We start from the raw sequence: 26349 nt of genomic DNA, 5'->3' as shown, positions 1-26349 counted from the left end.
CATTTGTAACATTCAGACAAACATTTTGTTACCTGTGATAGCATTTAAAGTTCAAGTACATTTCCCCTAAATGCCTGCAGCCTAGCAAAATCATTTGAATTCTGAATAGATATGTATCATAGTATAAATATTATGAATAAATAGTTCCCCAGCTGGAAGTGCTTATAAAGCAGAATTTAGTTTTTAATAAACGTGCAGCGTTTCATAGGTATGTAAGCTTATATATGCAAAACTTATTGCTATGTTAATAATTTTATTTCTCATTGTTACAGATTGTTACCATAATGACAAGACAAAGGCTTTTTGTCATAGTTCATCTACGGAAAGCTATTCAGATTAAGACAACATAGCAATTAAAACTTTAGAACAAAAGAATAGTTTCTTCCACAAAGAGTAGTGCTTTAGTTTATACTAAGGATCATCTACAAACTTACAAATGCACATTTTAATGAACAATTTAAATATGTCAAATAGCTTAAGAGAAGGATCAAGAACTGATTATACCTGAGGAATATAAATGTATGCATAGAAAGAAAAAGCTGGAATTTTTTTCCTTTGAAAGGAAGCAGAAATAATTTAGAGCAAACTGGACACAACTGACAAAAATCAAATTGATTTCCCTAAGTTAATTTACATAGAATTCTCTTATCAATATAGAATATATACATTATTATCTACTAATGAAATGAAATTTTCTCAATTATCCATATTTATACAGTAGTTATACTTGCTGCTGATCAATAGTTGTCAAAGAGCAGTTAACTTTATTAATGGCCTAGGGTGACTGGCCCAAGCTTAGCTGTAAATTTGCAGTAAATCCAAGTAGGACAGAGCAATCAATGGAAATATAAAATGAAAGCAAAGGAAATGAAATGGGTTTGGATTTTTTTGTGTTTGTTTGTAACATAACACTAACTGACAGTGGTTACCTGACACTGTGTGCAAAGCTTTAAGAAGGCTAGATAAACAAATAACAATTATTGCCTTGCAACAATGAGATAGATAGCCCTTTAAAAATCTAGAAAGACCACTTCCCTTTCTGGAGGTGGTACTCATACTCAGTATGATTACACCTGTGCAAGTTTCACCTTGATCAATATCATGACTTATGCTTGGGAGGAAGATGACAAAGCAGATACATCCATGGTTTGATTTTGAACAACAAAATTGTTTGCTCTTTCTTAAAGCCTGAACATCAAAACTATTATGTAAAATGACATTTAGAGCTCCCTATTAATTTTTGTAGTTCCGCTATGTAGTTCCCAGATTTAGAGAAACAGCCTTATTTGGTTTCTATATTTATCTTACTCATAATGATTTCTTCATGTACATGCACAAATAAGGAATGCCATACATTTCATTAAACAAACAGACATTCATACCTAGCAATATTTCACACGGCAGCTCCAAACTGGAGGTCAATTTAGAACCTTCAGGCCAGGTTAATGCAAATGTGACTTTGTTAACTCAAGCTAGAAAATAGCATCCTAAAACATTCCTTCTAGCAGAAGTAAGATTTACAGAAGACAAAGCCATGTGCAGACTGGCAACAACAGTGCCCACAGACACTGCTAAAAGCTACCAGATTCCTTCACTAAAGTATTGCCACATATCAGCTAAGAAAAGAAATATCCTTGCTGCAGCTAATAATTAATCTCAAAGTACTTCCAAACAAGTGCTTATTACAAATTGTACTTTCAATTCCTCAGCAGAGGCTGAATGAAAATGAAAATGCATATTTTAATTTAACCTATGATCTGATTCTACAAAGTAATCACTTGATAAATTCTTGTAGTAATGTAAGGCCACCACTTGGTACAGAAGTATTATTAACAAAAAGACTCATAGATATACTTTATTTTTTAAAAACCCCTTTCAGCTTCATAGTGTAGAAATTAAGCTAAAAGTCTGTAGACACAGTGGAGTTTGCTGTGATTGCAATACATACATTCACAAAGAAATTACATGAAACAACTTCAGGAGGCTTGTCTGGGGGAAGTCAAGTCATGATAGATCTACATAAAGATCTTCAATAGGTTACCCATCAACACTTACTCCATCGAGTGCTTGTGATTCTTCTCTCTGAGCTTTGCTTCACTTTTCTTCCCTAATTCCACTCTACCAAAAGCAACTAAATTAAAGGTTGACTTAAACATAAGGTTTCAAATGACTTTGTTCTGTTACTATATTGGAGAGTTTTGAATGCATGTTCAGAGTTTTCTAAATTGTTTCTGCTTGGAGAAGAAACTTGTCTTGATTTGATCATTTTGGCTGCTAAGCTTCCTTAACACATTGTTCTGCATTCAGCTTTTCCTTAGCTTAAAGTCTTTTGTATAGGCATCTTAAAGTCTTTTGTGTATGCCACTTTTTGCACTCAGGCCCTAAACTTTCTTTGTTTACAGGACTCATCTTCTACTCCAGTCTAAATACCACACCCAAGTTAGGTGGTGATTCCCACTACTCTGCTGAGTATTGGTGTGGAAACTCACTCCTTACTCACAGGTGTGTGCACATGTGTATAAACTCTTTACAGAAAAGATACAGCATTTGCTACTGCTGCCTAGTATCTTCATTCTTCTCAATATTATGAATAGCTGAAAACTAACTGCCGTGAAATTTTCTGAAATTACCAAATCTGCAGGATTCCTCTGTGACTCCCCAGCTCGCACAGTGACAGCCAGCCAACTGAGAGACATTCTATCTCCACACAGGCTATAAATGCTATACATAGAATAATAACTTTGTCAAGTGAACAAGAGAACAGAGAACTCCAATAGGTTACCAATGACTTTATTTTCCTGAGTGATGTGAGAGAAGGGCAGGAGATTCCTCTCATCCTCTATGCCCAACACAAAGCTCAGACTGAAGCACTGAGAATCAGTTTCCAGTTGGCCTTCACCTCGCACTTCGTAGGTATAGAGATTATTATTGTCCTAATGATAAGTACAGGATGGGAGACTTAGAGTTACACATGCTAATTAAAGCACCATTATTTCTATCTATTATTACCCTAGAGAACGGTAGAGACTGACTTTCATATACTTCACCAAGTATTCCTGAACAGACATTTTACTCGCTATACAAATTAGGAACTGGTACTTGTTGAAGACCATTACTGGTTTCCTTTTTTGAAACAGTTTCTTTTCAGGTATGTTGTTCAGCTGCTATACTTGGTCTGATTTGTTGGCGAGCTTCTAGACTCCTCTTTAAAACATTTTTTGTTCAAAAATATAGATCATTGCAGCAGTTAGTAACAAACAAACAATGGATTCTTTTCAGTTTGGGGGTGTTCAGATGCCTATTTATATCTGGAGTGGTCTTCCATGACCAGATCAAGTGGAACTATGTCATTAGACACAGAAAACTCAGTGTTAAGCTTCTTAGCTTATTTCTGTTTAAATATACCAGAACAGATCCACAATTTCCAAAGCATTTATCAATAGTTAATGAGGTGAAATATGAATTGACCTTTTTGCGATGATATTTAATGAGGGTGCCACTCTTGCTGTGTGACAACTGCTAAGTCAGCTCTCTACCATGAGTACAGTGAGAACAGAAACAGACCCCACATAAACAGTGCAGTGCCTACAAGGAACTACAGCCACAGACTTTTCATGGTTACTAAACTGAAGGTTTTCCCCATTTCTTTATGGACTATTTCATTGAGCTTTGCCTTTTCTTCCCTTCCTTTCTTTTGCTCTTTGTATTCTACAAACACATGCACATTCCTCCATGCGTTATGGAGGTCTGGTCTGTGCTAAGTCTCAATATAGAGTAGTATTAGGGGGGTTGGACTCGATGATCTCTGGAGGTCCCTTCCAACCCCTACAATTCTGTGATTCTGTGATTCCCATAGCTATCAGATCACAGCTGTATGCTGTGTCAAAACAAACAAAACCCCAAATCATCTCTACAAAGCTTCTGGTGAACTCAGGAAAATTTAGCGCAGTAATAGCCTTTGAGATTCCAAAATCTCAACTTCTTTTATCAAAAATATTTTGGAAATTAATTTCAAGCTGGCAAGCTTTGCGAAACCCAAACAGCTGAAACTGGCCAATCTACTATTTTAATGAGAGTGAAAAATGTGCACTTTTGTTGTTACTGCTACTGCAGAGATTAAGCAATTTTCTATTGAACTGTTTATTGTTCAGTAGCATGATTTACAATATGTGCTGTGCCAATATTTTGAAAGGAACTCTAAAAGAACATTCCTTTCTGTGCCTTTTTAAGGAAATAAAACTTACCCAGAAATACTAAAAAATATCAGAACTGGGAAAATTCCACTGAATTCAATATCTGCAATGCTGACTGGACAAGAATAAATACCAATCTACACAGTCCTCACTAACAGTAAAATTCAACTTTATACTTAGGTATATCCATCACCCCCTCCCAAAATTTTCAAGTATTTGCATATCACTTTGTCATTAAAATACTTGCTGTGTTACAGGACCATTATGTGTCACCGGCTGTGAAAGAAATAACTGCTCCTGAGTTGTATAGTCCATTATATTTTTACATATAAAAGAGAAATACAACTGGAAAACAACAACAACAACAACAAACAAAACAAAACAAAAAACAAAAAAAAAAAAAAACAAAAAAAAAAACAAGGACTGCATTTATGTATGGAGGAGGTACAACATCACAGCAGGAAACTGGATTTGATGGTGAGTACCAGTGATAGACTATTTCCTATGGAGGATATCATAGAGTAATAGAATAGCAGTTGAAACAACGCTTTTGGTAACACATTATACTGGCTTCATTTATCTGTTCAATGAATAGGAAATCTACTTAAGCCACAGTGCCAAGATATGCTATTTCTTTCTCTTTCAAATGCATTTTTCACATTGCTGTACCACTAATGGAAAACGTGTTACAAACAAGAAAAAAAAATGTATTTTCTCTCACAGAACACTTAATTCATGCAGAGAAGATTTTAACTGAAGTTTCTGTCCTTTTAAATATGAATGAGGTTCCCCCCTCCCCCCCCCCGAAGTTTTATGACCATTTAAAAATGATGTATTTAGTACAAGTTAAAAATACCTATATGGATCATGGTTGTCTGTTAGCAGTGCATATAAAGAATAAATGCCTTCTCTTTATTTAAACTGTTTGTTTAAAGTGGTGGTCAGTAGTAGAAGGCTACTCGATGCCTAGCTTGATTTGCATTCTCAAATTTCAGGAAGGGGCAAGAATGCACAGTTACAAACTCCATTGGTAAGAAAATTCTTCCCAGCTCAGCCTGGTCGTTAATCATGGAGAAGCATGACTTAATCATTTCTGCACTTGACCCAAGCAGCATGATCTATCTTGTAGATGACTGCTGACTCACAGGATAACTCAACTCCAGTCAAGGCTATCTGCTGCTGAACAGAACCAGAAGCAGGGGCACGCCAGGGATCTTTACCATGCGGTGGCTTTCAAGGTCTTCAATAGGCATCACAGCATATAAAAGAAAGACAACGGTTTCTGAAACTGTATCATGGAAGCTATCATTTATAAATAGAATCATAAAAGCATAGAAAGGCTTAGGCTGGAAGGGGCCTTAAAGATCATTGGGCTCCAACCCCAAGCCATGGGCAGTGTTGCCCCCTGCCAAATCAGGCTGCTCAAGATCCCATCCAGCCTGGCCATGAGCACCTCCAGGGATGGGGCATCTACCACTTCTCTGGGCAGCCTCACCACTCTCTGAGTAAAGAATTTTTTCCTAACATCTAACATCTAACTTGAATTCCCCTCCTTTAGCTTAAAACCATCCTCCCTTGTCCTGTTGGTATTAGACTGTGTAAAAAGTCTCCTTCTCACTTATAAGCTCCTTTCAAGTACTGAAAGACCACAATGGCATCTCCATGGAGCCTTCCCCAAGTGTGTGAGAAACAGTAATCACTGAACTCAGGTCAGAGGCACATTATGTACTGCTATATATCGCCGTGAACAGTTATATAGCTTTATTTTAATGGAGAAAACAAAGGCAGTTGAACAGGATTTGCATTTTCTGAATGCAGCAGTCTATGTTCTACATACTCAAAATCAAGGCACAAAAAGCTTGTGCTATAGATGTGATAGAAGAGAATCAATGTTAAAATCAGAGCTAAGGGATATTTATAAAGGATAAAACATTTTGAAGTTTCCAATGAGGGAAAGGTGTGGAAGGCAAGAATAGTACTATATTTATTTCTCAGATTTACTGTCTATTCAATAGACTCTCTTAAAAGACGCATAGCTATAAAAGACCTCTCATGCTATGACAGTACTCTCTACATTATACCCACTGAAAATTTCACTCAAAAAAGAAAACATTCCTGGTACTATTATAGTAAAAAAATTATGGAAAATGGTTATGTCAAGCAATATTCAGAAATCTTTGTCCCCATCAAATTCACTTGTTCTTCAAATTTCAGACTAATCAACGTGTTCAGGTGATCCAAGTAGCAGCAGTCAAGCATTTTAGAGTAAAGATTTTAGGCATGTTGCCCCATTCACATTAAATTGTTTTATTTTCAGTGCTGCATGGCTGCATTTTTTGATAGCACAGAGTGCTATGAAATAAGTTCTTGTGATTTGTGAAGGGCACAGGCAATCAAACACAACTCTTATGTCATTACCACTGCATAAAAGTGTATGTTCGCAATAATGTTCTAGTGCTATAGGAAATGCCAAGTAAAAGAAAAACAGTGTTTGATTGTTTACTCACTCAATTTATCCCACATTTATGTGAAATAAATAAAGGAGCTGTAACAGGGCTCCAGTAGCACACCACATTTAACTCTTGCTGTTGAAAAACTGGAATATCATAGATGATTCCCAGAACATTATGGAGAAGTTTATGGTATTCACTTTCTCATACACTCTCTATCCCAAAACACTGCATTAAAAATTACAGAGGAAAATATTAAAGAATATTTATAAGGTACGTGTGTTTTTATTACACATCCTATTGCAATCAAAAGTAACTTTTTGCTTTGGCAAATATTGCTATACTAACACTTTGAAATACAACACTCATTTGTTCTTTAGAGCAACAACTTTTTGTTGGCCTATTGCAACATCAGGTAAGGTTGCTTAGCATCTATAGTGGCAAATGTCACAATCTGTCTGGAATCCTGCAGATTCCTACCAAGCTGAACATATACTTAATTGCACTTCAATAATGTATAAATTGCACTTGGTTTAAGATAGCAGAGAAAAACGCAGAGTTACTGGATAGGCTTGAAGTATATTTTCCTTTTCATCATACAGATGATATGCCACTCAACTCAGTCTTAATGTAAACAACAGATATGGCTTTTGACATGTGCATTCTGATTGTTTGAGAGAGATTAGCAAATTAAGAATCTATAATGCAGCAGTCAACACACTGTGACTGCCCATGTTTAAACTATTACCTGTAGCAAAAATGAGGTATGTTCCATTTGGAGGAAAAGGGAGCTATCTTACCACCCTATCCCACTCACTGAAAAAAAGGGACTTCTCAACTTCAGACCTTATTGCAATGTAATTGTTTTAAATACCTTTATACTTTCATTCATCAGTATAAAAGAGATGTTAGCAACAAGAAACCTTTCTTTGTTACACACAGTGATTCTCCAAAAATGAAATTAATAGTAATTTTCACAAAAGACTGTAAATAAACTAAGCCCAGAAGATCATACTTTCATTGCCACACTTATCAGGAAACATACTGGCCTTCCCTATTAAAACAGTGAATGTTGCTCTCATGACAGCAGTAATCCATCACATCTATTTGTCACCTCTTACAGTGTCCACTAGCAGAAGATTCAGTTTAACTTGGAAGAAAATCTGCATGAACAGAATACATAACTTAATTCTTTGTCTCTTCATGGAATTGATGATTTGGGTTAAACTTAAAACTTAGCATTCTGTCTCCTTTAAAGAAATCTTCATCAACTGTAATTGCTTTCTTGTGGTTCATTTGTAGTGCCAATTCTCTCTGGAACCTTGAGTCTCTAGTTTTCCTATTTAATTCAGTTTCTTCAATTTAGAGTCCAGCTTCTTTCTTTGAATGATTAGTTTTCTACTTTTTATATTCATTAAATTTCTCTTGATGTAGGCAAAAACAGAATGGCATGATATGCTTCACTCTGTTGTTCAATAATTTCTACATAACTCCATTGTGTTCCAAAGATTAGATTATCTAATCTTTAAAATAACATTTACATCTTGTCTTCTTCCTTTCAGAGGTGCGACATACCACTAATATATTTTTTTCTTGGTTAAATTTCTTTTGTATTTTACTTTTTTTTTTTTTTTTTTAAAGAAACCAAAACCAGAAGAAAATATAATAAAACAATAAAAGGAAAATTTTAATTTTTTTTTTTTTTTTTTTTTTTTTTTCCCCCTCCAGTGGCTCTTACTATTGCACAGTAGGTTTACTGAAAAAAAGCAGCAGCAAAAACCAGTTTAGGTACACAGACCACTTCCTCACTGATGACACCCAGGCATTTTTTTCAAGGTATTACAATCAAAACCATGTAATAAGTACAAATATCTGAAGTGCTATGCCACCATAAAGTACACGTTTAAATCATCTAAACTGGAATTAATTGTCCAAATACAGCTTATTTGCCAATTTTGTCAAAAGCCTCAGTGGGACTTAACAATCTTCAACAGCACTGCAAAGAAAGCTGTTTTCTGCAAATTCTGACACCTCACCATACTCAGAAGAGTAGTAAACACATCAGGCAATGTTGTTTCTAGTATTAACCTTTTGGGTCTCTAAAACTACCATTTATTTCCACTATTTTTTTCCATTTTAGCTAATTTCTAATTCAGTATCATACTCTATCTTTCAGCAAAAACTTTGGCAACAAATTTCTTTAGAGTGTCCTCACTCAGTTATCCACTAGTTGATAGATAAGACAGGTATGTCTTTTTCTTAAACAAATTTCTTCTAAGAAATATAAATATTTGCAAAATATATATTTAATTAAAGCTTGCCATTTTTAATTTAACAACTCCTCAGTCATGTTATGATCCTAATTGATAAGAATTAAATCTTGAAAAGACAACCACAAAACTGAGATAACTAAGATGAACGCAGCTTAAGAGCACAGATCAAAAAATCAACATCGATTATGACAGGAGAATAACTGAAGTTCCTACAGTCATCAAGGTTCACCTGAACAACAGCATGTGTGCCTTGAGAATTTGGTTCAGATGTTTGGAGATAACATAACCATGTTGCTAAGGTAACAAATGTGTCTTTTTGCTTGGAAGAATAAACAGGCATGTAAAACCAGTATAAAATCGACAAGTAATTTCTTGACACCCTAGGGCTTTTCTAGTTTATATACTGCACTTTGCGTAGACACTTGATATTCATCTTTCACAGCTGATTACCCTTTTCCAACTTGAGAGATTCCTTTAGAAACCCATTGTGTAAAATGGAGAAATACTGACGGATTCAGAAGGAAGAGCAACATGGGCAGGGAAGGCAGTGCTAGTCTTACCCAGCTGCTGCATTCGTGAGTGAAATGCTGATTTTTTTTTATTTTTACTTTTTTGTCTAAAGTACAACAGAAAAAATGCCAAAGCAAAGCAATTTTGCATAAGGGAATGCTAAGTCATACATAAGTAAAATTATGAAAATAACTTTTACATTAAATAACATTGGGTATTTGTAGTACTGTGAAAACTACAAAAACAAACAAATAAACTAAGGGATAAGATTCTGGTATCATTAAAATTATAGATGGAATCTTCTACCATTTTACATTAATTTTTCTTCAGCTGTGATATTTCATTTTCATGAGTATTCTTGAAAAGTATTTTTTAAAAAATGCATTACAATGGTAAATCTCAGGGTCCAGAGAAAAATTACTTACTACCAGCAATCATCCTAATATTTTATGGATTAAATTAATTAGGCACATCGCACTCCACATGCTGAAATAATATAGGTCTAAGGTCTGGACATTATACCTCAACTGTGCTTTTCACTGCTGTCTCATTATCAGGTTTTATTCAGAGAAGGCAGAAATTGAACTACCATTTCACTTAAGTCAACCACCCTTTTCCACTACAATCTTCTTTTCTTTTTCTTCCTTCCTTCCTGCTATCTAGTTCCTTCCTCTCAGGGAAAGAATAATTCAATAAAGACTCAAAGAAGTTTACAGATTTGAACTAGACATCTGTAATACAGAATTTAGCTGTAGTTCTGAGGTTTTTATTCCCTATGAATCTATTCCTTGTGCTTCTGGGAAATCATCATCCTTCCATTTACTTTTAGGAAATTCAAAACTCTGCATTCTTCTGGGGAGTGAGGTCAAAGGCAGGAACACGATTCTCACTCAGTACTTCCAATCTGTCCACATGCATCATCACTATGAAAAGAAAAGCTACTTATAGTTTAATGAATACCATTCAGTGCTTTCCCAAGCTAATGAGCATTTCTAGGTTATACTTGAACACATGATTTGCTGTCAGAGAGGTCTAATTTGGCCATGGCAGTCATTAATAATATGGTGACAGGAGGTGACAGCATAAAACGGGGCTGAAGCAGAGAGATATGATGGCAATGGCATCTCATAGAGCTGGAGTAGGAGCTGTGCAAGGGGATAAGCACAGACACGAAGAACAGATGACTGAACTGATGAGAAGAGCTGGGAAACACGGCTGGGAGATGGCGGGAAGAATGGGGATCTCTGAGATGGGAGTGCTGCATTTAAGAAGAAAGGATAGGGCCTCTGTTACAGTTGAAAAACCTTGGAAAACTAGATGGAACAAGGCTGGGCAACTGGACATGTTTTGTCAGGAGGAGGAGAAAGGGAGTTGGAAGAAAGGGAGTGTGGAAGCTCTGTGTCCATAGAAGTGAGGGGATGCCTTTTTGGATTAAAAAAGCTGGGACCTCAGGACCACACCTCGTAGCTTTAGAACAATTCCAACTGTGCTCCAGTTGAGCAGTAGACATCACATACAAAATCACCAGGATGCTCTCATTTTCCTCTCTTACTGAAGTCAAGTATACTTCCCTTTTGCTATCAGAAGCATGGCCTAAACTGAAATTCTTTCTAACTGCAAAGTTTTGAGGGAAAACAGAATGATAGCACATTACTGGGAAGGAAATTGTGATTGCAATCCGAACCAGACAGCCTGCACAACTGAAGCACACTAATTTATAGGAGTTTCTTATTCAAGGAAAAAGAAACAACAAGTAAACTCAACACTTTACAACAGTAAAATAATACAATACAAATGTTTTGTTTTTTTTTTTTCAATATATAAGATGTTTAAAAAGTAATCTGAAAATAATATTGACGCAACCCAGATTGTCAATCTACAAATCATACTTTCTCTACTGGAAAATTGCAGCGTATTCATTCACAAGACAAACTTTAAATTATACATTATTAACCCCAAACAATGTATTTATGTAATAAACATTAGTATGAATAATGAAGAACAATGTTCAAGTTTTTGCATTCTGACTAGAGAATATCAATAATTTACAGGAAACCTTCACCTGCTTTATCATCAGCTACGTGAAATCTGTCACACTCATACACATGGAACAAAGCCGTGCAATGCAGTATTTGAAGCCCTTACATCCATTTTGGTAGCAGAACAAATGTACAAAACTCTGAGATAAAACAGAACAAAATGAAAATATTTCAGAATATGCAAAGCAACTGGCCAGCAAATGTTATTTGCTGGATGATATTACACATTGGATCATAATACTGACAATTACTGCTATCAATTGCCATTATTATGCATTTAGTAACTATTCTCAAGAAAGCAAACAGGGAATGAAACATATCTGCAGCACTTTAAATTAAATGCCAGGTTTTTGTACATCACAGACCCTCTTCAACAAGCTCTCACAAAAACAGTGCTCGGTATTGGAATTACAACAATCCAAACTTTTATCCAAAGATACTGACATAAAAGGTGTTTCCTGAAGATCTTCCAGATGACTTTTCCTCCTACAAGTCAACCTTATTTTCTCCATATCGTAGAAATAATACTTCCACAAAGCAGTTCATTTAGCTCACTGATACCTCTGACACTATTTGCACAAGTCCTTTCCAACATTCTTGAAAAAGATTTTAAGGAAAATGAACCTAATTAATATTACAGATAGCTATAAATATTTTGCTTTTGGAGTTTGGAACAACTTGAGATTTCCTGTTTGATTGCTGAAGGGATCTTGTTTGTTTTAAAAACTCTAATGAACTCTAGACCTTCACAACTGAGTAGAAGCACCAACAATAAGAGCTTGTCTCTGTATGACTTCCACCAGATTGTTCAGAAGCTGCAGTCTAACCACAGCCTTTGGGAGTTAATGGAATGGGTAATTTAGCAAAAATAAAACTCAGTTCTGCACATTTGCTCTCCTCTTCCTTCTCTTTTTTTGCTATTACCTGAAACACAGTGAAAGTGCTCTTGCTGCTAACTTCCCACCTGAAACCTTAATTATCATTAGCAACCATTTATGATATCAAATCACTGTATTATAATACAAAGCTAGTAAAGTGTTTTAGAAATAAATATAAGAATATGAAATAAAGTTGCCTTCTAATATGACTATTTCCATAATTTTTCAACAGCTGCTGAAAATAAAGAGTGTTCTAATTAGAACATTGTGGATTCTTTTTAATAAGGTTTGGAAGAATTAAAAAAAAAAAAAAAAGTCTTAGACTTACCGTGTGGTCTATTGCATACCTTGCTTAAGGTACAGTGCATTAGAAAAACCTTTAACACACGTTATATCTGCTCTCCATTTAAATAATGTCTTATGTTGATTTGATGTGTAGTAACTGAATTGAACACACGGAGAACTATTTCTAAGGCATTACCTCCTTTTTTTCTTTTTTCTTCTCCCCCCCTCCCCCTCTATATGCTATCAAAAGTAAAAAATTTATGCATTTGCATGTTAAAAACCATACCCAAGATTCTATAGGTCCCACTCCTTATGCTGCCTCACTCCTTCGAGCAGCAGATCTCAGGGCAGCTGTAGCAAGGTGATGTTACCAGTAATCCTCAAGAATGATCAGATACTCTCTTCTGCTCATACCGTTTATTCTGAAATGTAGTGACTGGCAGCATCAGAAAGAAGAAAGTCCAGGATGGATTGAACTTACTGGTTTTCTTACTATTAATCAAAAATAAACCCTGTGTCATGAAGACATGTTTGTATCTTGGAGACCTACATGGGATGAAATAACAGGCCTCCTGCGTAGGCAAGCAGCTCACGTGTACAACTAGCAGGCTCAAAGCAGTCTCAGCCCCTCGTGTCTGGTCTTTCAATGGAGATACAATTGAAAAATCAATGAATCTTCTCCTATGAAACAAAGCAGGCTGCCTTGGAAAAGTCCCAGTTATCCAGATTGGTTAGGAAAAAAACCCTAAATGTCCCATCTATCCAAAGATTCTAAAGGATTGAGAAGAAGTCTAAATTCTGAAGAACACTGATACAGATGGAAAGCAGCAAAACAGTGATATCTCAGGTTTGAGAAGAAGCATCACATTACCATCACGGAGCTGACAAGAAGTGACAAACGTTTGCCTCATCCTATAAGCTTGTTTAACAACCAGAAGGGGACAAAATGTAATGTGTCTATCACAGACACACGCTGTTCAGAATTCGAGTGGTAACTCAGAATCTCAAATACAGAATTTTAAAATGGAAAAAAAAAAAAAAGTGTGCCCATTTCTATTAAACCACTGCAAGATGCAAACTCATTGTGAGAGCCCTGTCATCCAGTTTTATCCCCAGCTCCCAAAACTTGCACAAAGAATGCTGCAATCAGCTTCAGGATGACAAAAAATCTCCCAGGCCCTGACAGGCATAATCCTTTGGTAAGATAGGCTTCTTTATCTGTAATGCTATCATCTGTCGACAGAAGTGATGTGATGCCACATCAAGGACAGAATATAATGCGATTCAGATACAGATTTTTAAAAAGTTTTCTGTGTGTGAAATAATCTGGTCTAGAGATTTCTGACAAGTGCTGTAATTATTTGAAGTGCTTATGACAAAATGGCATCATTTGTCAATATGGGGACCATAATTGCAAGGTGACTTGTCAAAATAATTCTCATTAAAACACTTTATAGATACTGTTTAGATGATGATATAATAAGAACGACACAGTCCAACTACTGATATTTAGAACTCCTGGAAATATTTCAAACACCTCAGGAACGATGTAGATGGAAAAAGATTTTCTGTTTCAATTTTGACATTACAGAAGTGTTTTATACTGGGTTTTTTTTTTCTGTGGACCTGTTAGCGAAAGACTCCAGCTTTGCACAGGATGTTCCATCTGTCTAATATGACTGTTCTGCCCTGGGAATTCAGGAAGAGACTCACCACTCCTGTTGTCTTTTCTACACAAACCTGGGTCCCTTCTCAGCATCTCAGATGACTGCGAAATAGTATTAGGCAACATGCTTTACAAATTATGTTATCTATTTATTTCAGGATTTTTCTCAGGTCATCACATTTAACCATTTATTCCATACATGCAAAAATTTAAAGGACAGAAAGGACAGTTTTATGATCATTCAATTCAGTCTCCTGCATAACACAGAACCAATAATTCAGGTTGGTGGATGAAAAGTTATGGTAAAACTACAGTTTATCTTTTAATAAGAATCTGGTTTTGATTTAATGACTTAATGCATTACCAACTCTAGCACATTCCTACAAAAAGATTTCTCTTCTTTATCATGTGGCATGGTTATTTCTTAGGATGACTTTACCAAATTCCCTGCTATTATGGAGGACAGGGGTGCTGCCCTTCATTTCTTCTACTGTCTGTTACAAATAGCTCTAAGCTTTGGTCTCATTAAAAAATCTCTCATTTATAACATTCAGCACGTACGTTTTGCAACCTGTGTGATGCAGGGAAGTTTAAAAAAAGATGTTCCTTTGCATCCTTCTGAGAGTGACAAACAAGACACTGATTGCAAGCAATTGGACTACATGACTACCTGCAGTTAGATTTGTTAAATCAAATAGTTTCTTCTCACTCTGCACTTCCATACCCCTAGAATGACTTAATAACCTTATTAAAAATTAGTACTTTCGTTCTTGTATTCCTACTACCTCTTTGATTATTTTTTTGTGCCTTTATCTGCTAGTTTAGAGATCCACTTATATCAAGATCTTTTCTCCTGCATGTTTCCCTAGATACATTTTTCACAAGTTCTTATTTCTCTTGGAAAAAAAAAAATGAAAGAAACAGACAACTTATTTAAGAAAGATCATTCTTTTATTATTTTTGTGATTGGTTTCTAATTTCAATTTTTTTCTGAAAAAATATTCTCTCTTAGTGACTTATTTCATGTCATACACAGGCAATAAAGCACCCACTTTAACCTAATATCTTTGCACTTAAAGAATTACCTCTCATAGGTATCTTTCCACAGACGATAAATGGCAATGGGTTTCACTATGTTGACACTTCAGCTATCTTCAGAATTATATTTTTCAAGACTATATCATCACTCTTCCCCTCACACCAACTTCTCTCTTTGAAGTGTGGCAAATCTTTTTATTCCTTGAAGCGTGATCTTCCATTTTAATAAAGAGGAAAACTGTGTGTCCTAGGTGACCAATTTGCAAAGTGACCTAAAATTCTATTGAATTAAGCTTTTATGACATATTCTTTTCTCATTCAGTCTTTGAGAAGGTTTCATCCTCTGACCCAGCAAAAAATACAAAATCACAATATTTATTCTAATTCCTCCCACTTCAACTACTAAACAAAACTGTCACTCCCACAAAGTTATAATTAGTTCTCTATTTTCAACTCAATCTGTTGCTCATGTCTTTTCTACTGCTTTGAAATAGATAATAACAGAATTTTAATACAGGTGATACTTTCTCTTGTACTGAGGAATGGTAGAGTACAGATGAAACTGTTGTGTTAGTTCTATATGAAATTAATATGTCAATTAAAAAGAAAATATATGCATGGAGACCTGGCTTAAAATTCATTTTCAGCACAGAGGGTTGATATCAGAAACATTGATCTGAATGCAACACGATTTTAAGGAGCTTTAACACATTTAGATTATCTACCCAATGTACTTACTGAAGCCTCACAGTCCTGACAGACTCATAAGCCTTCAAAAGAAATATGACCACCAAAATGCACCCTTGAACTTGGGAGGGCAATGTGCAGTAGATCATTTTAATAGTGATTTGAGAGTCGATGTCTTCTGGTATTTTAATAATGCCAGCTAGTGTTATAGTAAAAATAATGTGCTTGAACTTTGGAAAATGCAGTTAAACTTGCGTAGCACCTTTCAGATTTTTTTCCCATCTACCTAAAGCCTATTATATGATATTATATGAGATGGTTGATTATTTCTTGATTCTATTTTACAAAATTAAGACAGTTCTTTGCAGAGTAGGGTGAAAAATATTAATTCCCAGAGTTTTCAAAATCTAGGTGTTTTTTTTTTTTTTTTTTTTTTTTTTTTTTTTTTTTTTTAAAGTATTCTAGTTACTTTTTACTTTCATAATACTTGGAGACTTAAAAACCAGATATTTCCTAATCAGAGCAGAACTACCCTTTCAAGCTTGACCCTCCAAATCTTGACTTCCAAATCAGGTAGGAAAAAAACAAACTTCCACATCAGAAAGCAAGCAGAACAGTACATAAACAGGGAAATAATTCTGCAGCCGTATTTCCTACACCTGTACTCTCAGCCTTCTGATGGTGGATCCCCTTGGCATCTCCTGCTCCATGGGGCACATTACACAAGGCAGGGGCTGGGCTGCATTCTGAGTGGCACTGGGCTGCATGCATCCCATGGAGTGGACATGCCTGGGTTAAGGGCTACTGGTACTGCATAGAATATATTATACAGAGAACTTTGAAATCTCTGAAGAGCAAGCTATGAAACAATTACTATCAAATAAACAGTCTTTCTAAAGGCATGCTAACGAAGAAATGTTCATTTCACAAGAAAAATTATGCCAACTACCTTTTTCTTTCTCGGTACTAGTACATTTCCATTTTCCAAAGAACACTTCTCACAGAAGTTACAAACCTGTTTAAAAGTATAGACTACCTGTAGGTAAGTTTTTCCAGTGCCTATCTTATTATCACTGTTATCTCTGCCCTAAATTTGTCAATCTTCAGCTTTCACTTATCAGATGTCTTTTAGTATATATTTTTAAATCCTTCTCTGCTAGATTGAAGGTGCATCTGTTATGCATTTTCTACTACACTGACATTTAGGAAAATTCTGATCAACATCTTGTATTTGATAAACACTTCAAGATTTAGCTTCTTGAAATTTTTCTCTATGAATTGCATTTCCTCCTTAATCATTTAAGTTTCTCTATTCTTTAACATTCGTCTTCAATTATGGACACCAGAAATGAATACAGAACTGGCAACAGTACTGACAGAGAATTCAAATAAGAATAAAAAGTTACTACAAACCTGAAAGAGAAAATGCCTCTGTTTAAGAACCACTGTCACTAGACTCAAATACACAAATAGTAAAAGTTCTGTCCCACTATTTATTCCATGTGTAGACACGTATCATCTTATTATAAGCAGCATCCTACACTATGGAGTTATTTAACAATATTTCTTTGATGACTTCTACCCAGTGCCACTAGTTCACTAATTCCACAGCAAAGGCTAAAACCCCGAACTGGGTGAATACAGAGATTAAAGTCTTCCTAATACTCCCTGGTAGTTCATCACTACTCTTTCAAGGACATCATTTAGGATGGCAGCTGATTAACTCCTTATTAGTACAGCTTAAATCACATAGCATTCACTGTATTCAAAATTCAATAATTTTAAGGTACCCTCCTAGAAGTGTTTTTCATGGGAGTAAGGAATCCTCAATTTTCCAATCCTTTCTTAGCTTATTTTCAAGCACTTTGGCTTTTTGTTAAATGACATTACAGTGTATTTAATTTTCTTTGTAGCTACTTCCCTCATTTATTCCTCCTGTACACATTTTAAAACAACATGTTTTAACAATGAATTTACTTCATTCAAGGCTGCCTAATGCTAATTACTAGGGTGAATCAGCTGAAATAAATTTGTTTACTAGTCTCAAATGGAATAAATTGGCTGGCCATGGCTTTTGGATCACTCTCCAGGTCAACTAAGTAAAGCAATAAACTATTTTATACACAGAGACAATCTAGACTGAAGTGCTTTGAAGTCAGTTATGCGCAACACCTGAAGAGCGATGCACTACATGTTGATTAAGTCTATATTTAAGTCTACATATTTATTTCTTAAGCAGAAAGAAAAAAATGTGCAGGTGAAAATAAATGAAGAATCAGTGACTAAAGCAAGGTAGCATTTTGATTTATAAGGACAAAGGGCAACTTTCTGTCAACAGAAGTGTACACACAAACACACGAGGAATGTAATTCGCTGTCCTGAAGTGAATTGTCACCATTTTAGCATTTCATTGTCATCTTTCAATCATTCATAAACTCTCTGGGGACCTGTAAATAACAGCAAGCCATATTCTGTTCATGTCATTTTAGAGAGAGATTGATGTACACTCTCCTGATCTGAACACATAGCAAAGATGTCACAAACCTTTGTGAGGCCACAATTTTTTTAAAACTAGTATAGAAACAGTGCTGTAATCCTTCAGAATTACACTGAACTCTATAGTCTATTATTACAGTAATTTTTCAATACAATAACCCATCCCTACTTTTAAAGCACAGTTGTACTCGGAAGACCATAACAGGCCTCAGATAATAGAAATAATGTTGGTAATTGTAATCCTTCTGACATGATCTTGCCTAGCACTAGCCAGAGTATCCTCCCATTAACTTTCCATTATACTTAGCATCATTTTTGCAGCTGCTATGCTATTTCTCTCAGTATGTCTCACTGAAAAAAAAATAGCATCTATATTTTATAGTAAGAGATCACCTAAACATCCAAAGAAAAAGAGCACGCTATACTCTAATTTACCTGTCAACAGGGATTATACGTGCGGAACAGTAGGAATGTATAGTTCCACATTAAAGAAAATGACTTGAACCCTCTAATTAGGAAGATGACAAGCAAGATATGAAAAAACACAGAAATGAATGATTCACAGCCAAGGGAATCATACAGCTGACCTCTTGGATTTCTATCAGCCAGCAGAGCGAAGAAGCCAAATAAAAAAAATATTTCCTCAAAAACAGACACTGAATGAGTTTTCTTGTTTTATTTTCATCCCTCGGTAACTGATTAAGTAAATTGTTACCTAGTTTCACTATGATAGTTTATAATCAGTAGTACTACTTACTCACTTGAAAGTGCTCATCAATAGAACGAATTCCTTCAGCGCTCCTTGTGTCACTTTCATCTACCACTAAAAAATAATGCCTTTTTCCTGGTGGTGATTTAATTAGTAGAGCTCAGAAATGCTGTTTTTCATATTCTAATCCACTTCTCGTAACTCAAAATATTTTTTAAATAGTTGATGTTGATTGGTGAGTACGTTTCTTAAATAACACTTATGTGCCATGCGTAACGATCTAATGATAGATAGAAAAGAAATGAACATAATTTGATTTTAAAACAAACACTTTTTAACAGTCTGAATGGGACTTTGAGTAGCTTACAAGACTACGTTTTCAAACATTAGCAAAAAATACTAAATGGAACTTTAGCTGCTGATGTATTTTCACCATCATTAGCTGTTGAAATGCAGCTAATTAAAATCCAGTTATATTGAGAGGTGACGGCCGTAGCTTCTTCCTTCTTTTTCCTCATACTGAATCTTCCTTTAATTCATTTTATTGATGTGAAATATTTCCAGTTTTGCTGGTAACAGAAAGAAGCTATAAGATTAGGAGTGAAAACCTGTTTTGTAGAATGACAGGTTCAGTCAAAAATGTTTAGCCAGGACTCTCAAATTCATTTTTACAACCTCTTTGCATGGCTCGTTCAAGCTAGTTGCCCACTGTTCAGAATAAACATGTCATGAAAACTCACATGGCCTCACTGGCTTAGGGAACAATCACTTTTTACACCAGCTGAAAAGCAGAAATATGCAAATATTTATATAAACTAAATTACGTAGAAATTATTGTTGTAATTATAATTTAAGAACAGAATTTGAAAATATAATCTTTCTAAAAGAATAAGTTGTATTTTTTCTGTCCATCTCCTAGGAAAGACTGAGTTGGTCTATTTAAATTTTACCTTATTTACCAGACTTAAGATGAACCATGTTAAGAACACATCGTTTTTAACATGTACAATCTTTCAGCCAAATTGATGTCCTCCTCCTTTTCCTACAAGATGTTCCATACCATAGGCTCTAACAGAAATATAAATTAACAAATAATTGATTTTCCTTGGAAGAGACTTCAGGTAGAATGAATTGAGAAATCTAATACACAAAAAGGAGTGTTACACTAAATGCTTAAATAAAAAACAACATGAATCAAATTCTTCCCCTACATCTTGACTCAGCCAGAGTAAACAGGTATGAGAGAAATAAATTGAGACCCTATATAAGTTTTAGTTTTCCCTCTCTGCCAGTACATAAACATCAAATTTACACTTGACTATGCAAGTCCCTCACCTCCTGGAACTTATGGACCCATCTTGTGAAGCACTCTCACATTTTTAATAAAAAAGATGTTCTTGGATAAAAGGAAAGTCTTTCACAGTGAAAGTGTTGAGGCACTGGAACAGGCTGCCTAGAGGTGATGCTTATGCCCCATCCCTGGAGACTTCCAAGGCGAGACTGGAACAGGCCCTGGGAAGAGCGACCTAGCTGTGGTGTCCCTGTTCATCGCAGGGGAGTTGGACAGGATGGCCTTTAAAGATACCTTCCAACTCTAAGGATTCTATGATTCTTTGATTCTATTCTATGATTCTTCATGAATTTTCTGATGGAACAAGCTTGGAAGAATTCATCAGTGCAGAAAAGGCTCAGGATATTATACAGAAGGAACTTTAGGTCCATAAAGGCTTAAATAGTACAGACAAAACAAAGTTCAGTAGTACAAGAAAGGTGAGGCTAGAGAATTGGAAACTACCAACAAAAGCATCAGCAAGATTTGAAAGAACATGAAATGGAAAATACAAAAGAATAAAAATCTTTAGGTACTAGCTGGTTAGGAATGAGATGAGCAAATGCAGTCAGTGAGACTTGACTGAAAGAAGCTCGGTACACAGAAAAGTATTAGTTTATGCAAGCCATACTCTTGGGTATAATTCATCATACGTATTCAAGGAACAGTGCTGAAAGGAGTAGCAGCCTGAAACTAGATTCAGAGGGAAGTAGGTTCCCCAAATAATCAAGAAAGTAGATCCTTTGCATGAGCAAAGATGACCAGACTCTCTAATTTCTATTCGAGCAAAATTGAAGCCAAGAGAGAGACACAGATTGACTTTGAAGACAATTTCAAATCCCACAGTAGATACGCAAAGCATAGCTGGGTTTCAGATGAGTTCAGGAGATATCTTTTTACAAGGTTTCATTTCTTGTAACGTTTTCTGTCTCCACTTATGGGAGTGAAAAATAATTGCCTTTGAGATAAATACTTGTAGATACAGAGCACGGAACTGCAGAGTTTTGTTAGCTGTTTACACCAACTAGAGTATAAAGCAATTTCTATCTTCAATCCATGAACTTAGGAGACCTTATTTTTCTTTACACTTACTATGTTGTTTTTACAACACATCTAAGTTCTAAATTACAACAACAAAGAAGCCCATTGCTGTATCTTCTTATTACACCCAATTATAGAACCACAGTTGCTTTGTTAGGGTATTCATTAACCTTTTCAGAACTTATAATAAGAAATCTAATCAAATAGAGGTGGTAGGGTGCATTCTTAAATGAGAACAGTTGTCATGTACAGTAAATTTTAATACCCTGACTGTTCTTAAATTAGCTAGTTTTATTAAACTCTATGAGGTGAATTTCTTTTAATCAGCACTAACTGTACAAAACAGAAATTATTCTGCACTGTAAAAATAACATATGTGTCTGGAAGGTGTGCTTCAGACTATTTTGACTTTTTTTTCAAATTAAAAGTGTAATATTCATTAATTTATTATTATTTTTTAAATTTTGTGCCAGGTGAATTTGCATTCTTGTAGAAATCACACAAAATTATAAATAGACCTAATTCATTTCTTCAGTATTCTAGAAATACAGAACATGCTTTAAAACAAGTAGTGACTGAAACTGTGAACAGTTTATAGAATAATTTTATCAAGTTACCTTATGATGTTATTTTTATAAATAGTCCCTGTGAGAACAGCCTATGCATGAGGTGAAGCCACCTGGGGATGTGTTGCACTGTGGCCTATAAACCTAGGCAAAACCTCCAGTTAAAGTCTAGGTAAGAAAGCCAATGAAGCTGCTCTTTGAGAGATATGGATGAACACAACAGCTAAATAGATAGGTTTCCTGAAAGCTGGGACATCTGGGATCTAGTCCCTGTTCTAATGAAAATTTTAATATTCTGTATGAAATGATACAGCTTCAGAAAGAAAGATGAAGAGACCTCAAAACACTTTACTGACTGACATATTAGCAACTTACTTGGGATAAAAAAGGAATTACATTTGTTCTGAAGGAAGTTTAGTGGATTTGAGCCCACATCTCTTATTTACCAGAGGTATAATGTAACTGCCAGAAAGTATTTATTAAATGTAGATCCTCATTATGATTCTAGCCTTTGGCTTTTACTTAGCTTGAAAATCAACATAGTTTCCTTCAGTCTTTTTTTTTTTTTTTTTTTTTTTTTGGTCACTTGTCCAAATATTCTGCTGAGCACACGAGATTTTTCTTTCCTAAAACTGCTTCAACTACCCTAGATAATGTTTTTATTTATTTATTTATTTATTTAGGCACCATTGCAATCTTAATGATCTATTCAAGAGCACTTGGAGCTCCTCCTCCCCCACGCCTACATATTTCCAGTATAGATTCCTGGATGTGGGAAGACATACGTGAGGCAGTTTTAAGACATTGGGCTCTATCAGACCAAAGATTCCATCTATGATACAGCTGGTTTTTTTTTGTTTGTTTTTTTTTTGTTTTGTTTTTGTTTTTTTTTTTTTTTTTGTTTGTTTGTTTTTGTTTTTTTGTTTGTTTGTTTTTTTCTCCTCAGAGATGCCCTATTCTGCCTGGTTTCCTCATGTCCATGCTTGGGGTGATTACTGATTTCAGTGGTATGGAAATGGCTTGCTGTTCACATTTGATTCTCAGTCCTACTTGGAAGTTGTACAGTGACATTTAGCAACATCATACAACTGTGTTCTGCTGCACAGAATCAAACTAGTTTGAAAACAACTATGGTGGCGCATAGAATACCTAACCAGATGAAAATTTTTCAGTGCTGCTATGCTAATTTAATACTGTACACTAGCAATGAGCTCACTGCTTTTTGAAGCAGCAACACTGCGTGAAAATGCAGTTTTATAGCTTACAATACCAACAGTTAAAAGCCACAACTAGAGCTCTACTTGCACTGTTGTTTAGGTACAAGAAAATAAATGGAGAGCTTTATGAAATACGTAACACTTACCATAGGTTTGGTAAGTTGGTTTCTACCCCTTATATCAAATCCTTACAACTTGTCTCAATGATAACAGCCAGTTAATCATCACTAATTGTTCAAGGGATTATTTCCCATACATAATTACAGTTTTTGGTTCACTGATTTCCTGTAAAATATTGGCCTATAAAAGCCCCTGTTAACTTGACCTTGCTTGTAAAATACGTTATGAAATGTCTAAAGCTATTAGTGAGGAAAACTAAAGGCCAATGTGTGAAGGACAGGGACATCTTTCTCCACATTTAAATAACTCAAGTACCAGATTAGAGTGTATATGAAGCCAAGGTCAAATAATTAATGCTGATTCTTACAAGCAATTTCCTTGGGTTACTAAGTATTAGCAATTCTGGAGCTGAACGAACAAACTTGATTAGAATTATAAAATTTCAATCAAAATAAAAGATTCATGGAAGCAAACAATGCGTTGTAATTTGTATTTGTACTATGTAATTCCTGTGCTGAAGTTGACAATGAGATCACAGACTAAGACTCTACTGAAAAATTCAGATATTCAGGAATCTGTTGAACAGCTAAGGAAGTGAAAGCGTGCAATACAAAGTAAAGGAATATATAATATACATCTATTACACATTCCTGAAAACTATTTACTTGTAAAAAACTTCCAGTTTAGATACTTTCAGTAGACGGGCTGAATAAACCTACTACACTAACACTTGAAAATGTAGCAAGATGATGAAATCTCAAGAGTTCTTGGGTTTAATATCTATTCTCCAATCTTCATAGAAGTCATTGAGTGCCAATCTTAAAGGTATTTGGAAAGAAAAAAAAAAAAATCTGTGGGTCGTCCCCCCCCCCCCGAAACAAATACATAGCTTATCAGGTGCAGAAATTATTTCCTGGACAGAACTGCATACCCTAACAAAACACACGCAACAGATGTGTTGGAGCATGCAAAATTCTCACTAGATAATATCAGAACAACATCTTTTCAATATGAAGATGGCCAGATACTTGAACAATGATTCAGAGATCTGGTGGAACTTCCATCATTGGAATTATTTGAAACAATTGTACAAGCCCTTGAGCCAACACGGAGCCAAAAATGCTGTACAGTGAATATGAAGCAGAACTGAGGATAACAAGGTCTCTTCCAAACAGAATCTTCTGGGGACTATTTTACTAATCTACTGCAAATGAGTAGATGTTACCACCCAGGATGTTGCTATTCTTGTAACTTGTTAGCAAGCAGTTTTTGAATTAATTTCTTGGTGACATTAAGTTTCAAGAGTGCTACTAGTTTGGTAACAAGTATACATCAATATTTTTCCAAAGTCAGCTCCTAAAATGCAACAATATTTGTTAAGAATGATTTTCAAAACTGACAGCATGTGCTCACTTCTTTTGCTTTCAATAATGTGACTGTTATTCCTCTGCCATCAAGATCACTTCAAAGAACCTGTGCAAGGATAGAACAAAGGAATTTAGGCAAACCTACCATGACATTTCCACCAGCAAACCCTCCCAGTACATTTCACTATATACAGTCCTGGTGCTGTATTGTTGCTTGTTAGGATTCAGATTTTGATGCAGATTTAAGCATTCATGGAGACTAGAAAAAATATTTGGAAGAAATTATAATAGAGGACAAAAAATGAAAGAACATCCAGAATGTAACCCTAATGCATGACCCTGAAATGAATCAAAGATAGAAAAATGTCATGAAGCAAAAAGGAAAAGCATTGTTTACATTGGTATGGTTTCCAATCATTTTCATTTTACATGTAGTTCTGTTACTTCAAATATAGAGCCTCTGGGCAAAGAAAAAGCACTGCTCAAAGCATTCTTCTTTTCCCTTGTTCTCCCAAAGAAGAGACAACAGACTCTTTGACTACATCCTCTACGGAACAAATGTTCTGCAGTGTTCAACACCATCAAAAAGAAAACGAAAGACAAAGGTGAAATCCTTTCCTTTCAGTGCAGTTGAGCAGCAGCCTTACTTGTAGAAGTTGTCAATTTCTCTCCATCTCACAGTGCTCTCTGCCTACCCCTGACCTATCACTCCCTTGCATCCAAAAGCTGTATTTCCAATCCCCAGTGTTTTATAACACTCCTTACTATCTCACACTCTTCTCTGAAATAAAGGCAGACTGAACATTCAGAGTGAGCTCATGTGTAGAAGGAAACAGTTCAGTGCTGTCTTGAGTCTTCTTACACAAAGAATTGCTATTTTTTGACTCCTGTAGTTGAAAAACTGAAAGGAGAAATTTTTCTACATAGATCACATTGTTTCTTTAAGAAATGTTTCAAGCTGAATTAAAAATGCTAAATAATGCAAAGCCTGTCTTTGGCAACAGCTCAAGGGATAAAAAGAGGTTTAAAAACAGCAAGGCTTTCTTTAAAAAAAAAATAATAATTAAAGAAAGCACGATACACTTGGAGAGACTTAAGGATCATCTTTTAGAACAGAAAAGTCATAAAAAACAATGACAGTCCACAGTTCTGCTGTTAATCATGATGTAGAATGAAGAATTGAAAGAACAACATTTGAATGCATTTTTGACATAGATATCTGTAAATATGTGCTAACAGAACACCTTATAAGAATTAGTACACAGCATTATAATCCAGGTTAATCTTAGAGACTGTCATGAAAATTAATTTGTATTCATGAAGTAATTCAGAGTTAAAAACATTAATAGCTGATGTAATTAGTTAATTCCATGTGTTCAGTAAATGTTCATCTACTCATCTGAAAAGTGTAACACAAACAGTCTTAGCATCAAAAATAATCTCATGCTAGTAGTGTATATACATATAAATATATATATATATAT

This window comes from Centrocercus urophasianus, unplaced genomic scaffold (genome assembly GCF_019232065.1).
Source record: "Centrocercus urophasianus isolate 14NV4802_14NV808 unplaced genomic scaffold, USGS_Curo_1.0 seq_24, whole genome shotgun sequence".
NCBI classification, from domain to species: Eukaryota; Metazoa; Chordata; class Aves; order Galliformes; family Phasianidae; genus Centrocercus; species Centrocercus urophasianus.
Note: the sequence above shows the minus strand (reverse complement) of the source record.